The sequence below is a fragment of the Lepidochelys kempii genome, chromosome 14 (assembly GCF_965140265.1).
Source record: "Lepidochelys kempii isolate rLepKem1 chromosome 14, rLepKem1.hap2, whole genome shotgun sequence".
Lineage (NCBI taxonomy): Eukaryota > Metazoa > Chordata > Testudines > Cheloniidae > Lepidochelys > Lepidochelys kempii.
The window spans coordinates 10,238,194-10,245,194 of record NC_133269.1 but is presented as its reverse complement, the minus strand read 5'-3'; positions in this window follow the sequence as shown (position 1 = coordinate 10,245,194).

Sequence of the window (7,001 nt, the reverse complement as noted above, 5' to 3'; positions counted from 1 at the left end):
GACTGGTTGGCACCTCTGCAAAGACTGAAATCATCACCTTTGCCTCCACTGTCTGCCTCTGAGCTCAGCTCTCCCACACGGCAGTGTAATGTGCCTCTTGTCTGCCACCAGTCCAGCCGTGGAAGTTTGGAAAAGGTTTAATTTAGCTCTCTCTTGAATCCTTTCGTCCTGCCAAAAAATCTGAACTTTGGTTCCAAACTGAGCTTAGAAATCCTGATTCCAAGGGGAAGAGGAGGGGAGGAGAGAGGAGAAAATGGGGTGTTGTTTGAAGGCGAAAAAGTGATGCTACCTCACAGTGGTATTTCTCTGCTGATCATTTATTTTTACATTTTTAAAGGGATGGTTGGTTTGTTGTCTTTAATCTGATTTAATGCTGTATCACAAAAGGTTAGCAAATAGGACCCAAATTTGGGGCAACAGTGTCACCTAGTGGTCAGATAAATGTATCCTTGGTATGTTTTCCCTAGGGCTCTTCACTTTGTCATCCTATTTGGCAATGCGGGATCCGATTCTGATCTTGCTTACACCAGTTTTACACCAGTTTAACTCCATTGGGCCAGGCTTTGCTCTGAATTGTACCAGTGTGAATCCAGAATCACACCACTGATCCTAGCGGAGCTGAGAGTGAAATCTGGCCTATCAGAGTTCTAGCGGTACAGAGCAGAAGGGACCTTATTGTTGCCAAGAAACTAGGAAACTAACCAAAGGCCAGAGCCTCAGCTGGTGAAATCAGCATAGGCCCACTGAAGTCAATACATTATTGCCAACTCCCACAATTTTATCGTGAGTCTCTAGATATTTGGAATCTTGCTTAAAGCCCCAGGTCATGGAGTCATGTGACTATGCAAGAATCTCACCTTTTTTTAGTAAGTATCTAGCCCTCAAAGTTGTGGAGAAAAGCTTTAAAATGTGACCCTGGTTCACCTAAAAGGTTCAAAGATCAGAAGGCAAACAAAAAGAATCCAATAGGTATTATTATTATTATTATTTAATCTCATGACTTTTAAGCTGGTCTCATGATTTGGGGAGAACTGACTCATGCTTTTTGAATGCTTGGAGATGGCAATACTGTACTGCAGCTGCACTGATTTATGCTTGCCTACGATCTGGCCCAAACGATCTATCTAACACAATAGAATGGATCTGATTTAATTTCCCTTCCCTTGGAAATACCTTTTCCTCTTTGTTCCTTTCTTGCTGGAGAAAGACCTGCATTAAAAGCAAAATGCCCCAATTGCCTCTTAATTAACACACACACACACACACACACACACGTTTAGGTAGCTCATTATTCCAGTGCTTAACAACTGTCTCTTTCTATCTGTGTTGATATTGCAGCACAGAGCAGCAATGATCTCACTACATGTGAAGGTGATGGGTCGGGGATTGCTGATCCCCAGCTATTAAAGCTTTTGATACCTAGGGATTTAACAAGTGAGGCATGTTTCATCTGGGTATGTAAGGAACAATTATACAACGTGGCATCAACTGGAGAAATTGCATGTGATGCAAGGTATTTCTTTTAATTTTCTTAACCTCTAATTATGTCAGCTGTGACAAGCAGTTTAACTACAAGCTGTCAGAGAAAGCTCTGAGACTACTCCGGATATCAGCAATGAGACATTTCAAGTGATCTAGCTGACCCAAGATGTCAAACGTTATATGGCTAATACACCATGTAAAGAGCTGCACAGAGCTGTCAGGATATACAAGGACTCAATTCTGTACAGGCTCACCATTCAGTAGGGCTACTGACACGGGAAAAGGGCTGCAGGACTGGCCACTAGGTACAGAAATATAAACAGCAGGAGTAATTAGATATCTCAGAGAAGGCTACCACCTAAAGTGTTACTAGTCATGAATTCACTAATAGCTGCAGACAAAGGCTTGATCCAAGACGCAGTACAACAGAGATATTCATAGGACTAGAGAGAGGGAGCTTTCATCTTGGGAGATACTCAGGTACTAGGTACCAGCATAAGATCATGGATAGGTAGCTAGAGAATGCTTATGATTGGAAATTTAAAAGGAGCCAAAGGGCATTAGGCAGCCAATGCAATTGACGTGTTAATGGGAGTTTCAGAGTAACAGCCGTGTTAGTCTGTATTCGCAAAAAGAAAAGGAGTACTTGTGGCACCTTAGAGACTAACCAATTTATCTGAGCATGAGCTTTCGTGAGCTACAGCATCCGATGAAGTGAGCTGTAGCTCACGAAAGCTCATGCTCAAATAAATTGGTTAGTCTCTAAGGTGCCACAAGTACTCCTTTTCTTAATGGGAGTTGTGCACCTGACCAATGCTCTTTTGAGAATCCCATTTCTCTCTTCTATTATGCAAAGTTATGGGATCCTTATATAACCATCTTTCAATGAGATGTAAAAAGCAGGAGTGAGTCGCAAGTGATGTAAATCACCAGGACTCCATTGACTCCACCAGCTCACACCAGCAGAGAATCTGGGCCATAGGTGTGGTCATTCAACATTCTAGGTTGTTGGGTTTTTTGCAAGATGTTTTAACCCCCTTGCCCTGGCTAAATTCCAGCATGGGTAATTACAATTCACTTTGGTAAATCCAGTTGAGTAACTAGTTACATCCAGATAAATAAATTCTCCTTGTAAGTTCAGTTGGATGCAGTATCCTTTACTTTCTGTCCTATACCAATGTGTGGTGTTACTGTGTGCTGTGAAGCACTGGCCATGTCTCACCCCAGAGGGAGCTGGGTGTTGATGAGATTCCTGTCCATTGTTTATAAGTCCCTATTGAGGAAGGCATTATACACACAAACACATACACGGCCTGATTCTGATCTCACACCAGCTTTACCAAATGACTCCACTAAATTTAAAAAAATTACTCCTGCTTCAGACCAGTGTAAACTGAATTACCGAATGTACCCAATGCCTCCCTGAGTGTGCAAGGAGCCTGAAACAGTAGCTCTTAAGAGATGAGCTGCCCCATTCACCTTGTTCCTGAAACCTACTGCTACCCCAAGGACTGCTGGGGCTTCGGCAAGGGGGCAGAGCCTGCCTTAATTCAGCCCTGGATGTAGGTGTGAACAGAATCAAGCCAATGAAGGATAATGTGCTTTCAGAATGTTCAATTAATGAAATGTTCTGGCAATTCCAGCTATACACACACAGTCTGAAAACTGAACTGGATCACATTCCTTGAGGGTCCTTGGTCTACTCTAGTGGTATCTCTGCGACAGAATTAGGCTATGTAGCAGTGGCAGCACTTGTGGCCCCCCCGCCGCCCCCCCCAGGTTTTTGTATTTGCTCAAAGTTCCATAGGCTGAAGAGCTGGGGTAGGATAGGGCCCAATCACTTTTAAGCAGTGATCCTGTACTAAATCCGTATGTCGCCCCTGGAGCATCGCTCCAGCTGCCTGGTCTCAACGCCACTGAAATTTGACCTGGCCACCCCGGGCTAGCCAGGCCAAATTTCAGTGAGTGGGGTTAGAACCTGGCCGCACAGGGTCTCAATAGCACTCAAATTTGGCCCGGCTGCCCCTCCGTCCAAGTGGAGGCACCAGCTCATGCACTCTGTGGGTGAGAGAGAGGGGAGACTCCCCAGCCAAGGAAGGCCCAGGGTCCTGGGTGGTGGGGGAGGAAGGAAGGGTGGGGACTGGCATTGGGTTCCTGCCAAGGAAGGACAGGGACTGGAATCTGCCATGCCCCCAAGAAATTTCTAATGGTATCACTGCTATGTAGGGATACTGGGCTCGATTCTGATCTCACTTACAGCAATGTAAATCAGAGAGAATTACATGGGAGACTTGTAGTGGGGTAAAACTGAGGTAATCAAACAGAGACTCAGACTCTCTCTGGGCCTTGCTGAAATGCCAAAAGCAGACAATAATATTTTGCACTGAGATGTCACTTTTCAGCTGAAGTTTTCGCAAGCAGTAACTGAGCCTCAAAATAGCCATTTTACAGATGGGCAAAATAAGGCAGAGAGAGGTTAAATCACTTGTCTAGGTTAATAAAGTGAGTGTGTGAATGAACCAGGAAACAAACCCAGGAGGCCTGCCTCCCTCTCCGCATCGGTAACCACTAGAGTCTGTGAAAATCCCATATTTGTGGAAACAGCCTTCCACACAACAGGGAGACCTGGTATGATTTCTCTGTAACCTACTGTGTGCATGGTGTATGGAATCTCAAGCTTCCAAGACTATATTATAATTGGCAAACAAATGCCAAAGTAGCTATATTCACAAACCTTAACTATTCCACAATAAAGATGTGGGACCCCCTCAACAGCATCAGACCCTTAGACATACATCTAGAGCAATGTTTTATAAAGAAGAATAAGAGAATAGCTTTCCTTATCATCAGTGGGGGGGGTGGGTTCCCCAAGTTCTCACAGCGATAGTTCTCTATATCCCAGGGGCTTGGTAAACACCACTCACATTTCATGCTTCATTAGCTTCTTCTGTAGTTTAATCCAGGCTGATATAGAATTTAGTAAATCCATCCAGGCCAATCCCCTGGGTGTGCCAGGCACTGTATGCTTCAAGGCATGGCTGGTCAAATAAATGGCTATTGTGACACTCCATTACTAAGCCAAAGAGTCAGACAGGGAATATACAATTTGTATGCGCTCTCAGTAGACATAGTGGAACTAATTCTCCGTTGGCTTGTACCTGGTCTGTTCATTTACATTTGTGCAAAGAGGGCATAAAACCATTGCACCATTGCAATCTGGCCTGATTCTCCTTCAATTCTTAGTGGAATAAGTCCACTGACTTCAGCTAGAGTTTCTTCTGAGTTCCACTAATATAAGAGGGAGGAGACTCAGGCTCAAAGTTGGATGAATTTCGCAGATACCCTGGGCCATGTTCTCAGGTGGTATAAATCAGCATTACTCCTGTGATGCCTCTTTAATGCCCCCATGAAGGAGGGCAGCCAGGGAACAGCGAACCCTGCTCCAGGGAGAAGCCCAACAGGCCGGAGATGGGAATCAGCTGATGCAACTAAACAGCACCTCATGATTGGGCCCCATGCTCTCAGCTGGACAACACAGGAGGACCTAGCTCGAACAGGAAGAGGAGAGATCCAAAAGAGAGAGTGGGGGTGCTTTCCTGTAAGAGGCTACAGGCCGGTAGGCCCTGTGGATCTGTCACCCCAGCCCGGGGGAATAGGGCGACCAGCTAGCAAGTGTGAAAAATCGGGACGGAGCTGGGGAGTGATAGGCACCAATAGAAGACAAAGCCCCAAATATCAGGACTGCCCCTATACAATTGGGACATCTGGTCACCCTACTGGGGAAGGCCCTGCCCAGTAGCTTCCTGAGGCCAGAGGGCCCCAGTCTGAATCCTTAACCAGATTGTTGTTTCTTTCTTTCTTTCTTTCTTTGTGAGGCTTATAAGCAGAGCCCTGAAGGAAGGCATACGAACTTGGCTGACTGTTTTTCCCCAGCTGGTGATTAGGCCTGCCAGTTTAAAACTCTCTTGGAGCCCGCTAAAATGGCTGGGAATATAATATGCTGTGGACTGGGGATATCTTAGAGATGACTCTTCCATCAATAATTTTGTCTTGAAGCCCTCTGACAGGAGGGAAATCTTATTGGCGAAGCCTCCATCCTCTGCCGTTATCTGATACATTCAAAAACTGGAACATGAATGATTCTATCTGTCCTGCTGTTATTTCACAAGGAAATCATTCAAATACAAAAGCTGTGCCTGGAGAGTCTCTCTCAATCAGCTGGCCCTACAGATTTTTACTTAAACCACAATCCATATAAAAGTAGGAACAAATTTTAAAAGACCAAAAAACACGAGCTTCAAAACATTCTGGATTTACACCAGTGTCACTGAGATCAGATCCTGGCCCTAAATCAAGACCTCCAGCTATCAATGCTAAAACAACAGCATCCTGTTAGAGTATAAATTATATCCTACAGCTCTGAAAGTAAGCCTCATGCTGTACCTAAGCTATGACTTCGGGAGCAAGGACTGTCTTTTCTCCACAACCAAGACACACAAAAGTGACCAGTGATTTTCAGGTGCTCAATCTGAGACACCATTAAGGGGCTCGATTTTTCTGACCCTCTAAAAATTAGTTATTTTTAAGGCTGCCTCAAACTAGGCATCCAAAAACTGAGGCATGCAAAATCACTAGTCACTTTTGAAAACATTGATGTCTGTCCATACAGAATCTAGCCCAATGGGGCCCTGATCCCTGACTAATGAATGTGGGCAAGTACTGTGATACTAAGGATAGTCGTCATCAGAGATGTTGGATTTTGATTGCTGTCTGGCAAAATCAGGCTTATTCAGAAATAAGTGAAAAATTTCTGAGGTTATACAAAACCTAAAAACAAGGTGCTGGCGCTTCATGCAGAAGGCAGGGTTTTTTCTCTGGCTGTCCAGGGGAACACACTGTACTGTAGCTATCATCCCCAGGAAACGGCTAATGAGTCTATAATTATGGATAGTTATTAGGAAAAGCTAACTCTCCTTTGCAACTCTGGGGCCTCGCCAGCCTGCCTGCTTTTCCCCTAACAAAACTGAAGTTGCCCATGACATTCTACTTTTGAAGATGAGTTATGGCCAAGGAGGAAACATTTCCGAAAACGGTGCAAACTTTGAAAATGGTTCAGGTTCGGTTTGGAAAGTCAACAGAACTGCGGTTTAGGTTGGTTGGGAAACATCCCAGATCAGTTTGAGCCACTCACACAGATTAGTTTATACACATTGCAAATTTCTCTCCAAAGCAATCTCTTCACAGGGCTCTCCAGCACCAATGGGATAATCTATCAAATACTTGACTTCGCCTTGCACTTTGAGGCCATGAAAAGAGAAGTTCCCCTCAAAATGCTTTAAGCATCTGGCCATGAGATGTTTTAAACTTGATTCAAGGAACATGCAGAAGTGTATTAATAATCCACCACTGGGAATTGAATACACTGTGATACAGTTGTTCAGGGGTTGGGGTTTGTTTTTTTTTCATCTCTCTCACTCCCTCCCTCTTCTAGTCCTGAATAGCGTCTTGGAATTCTGATC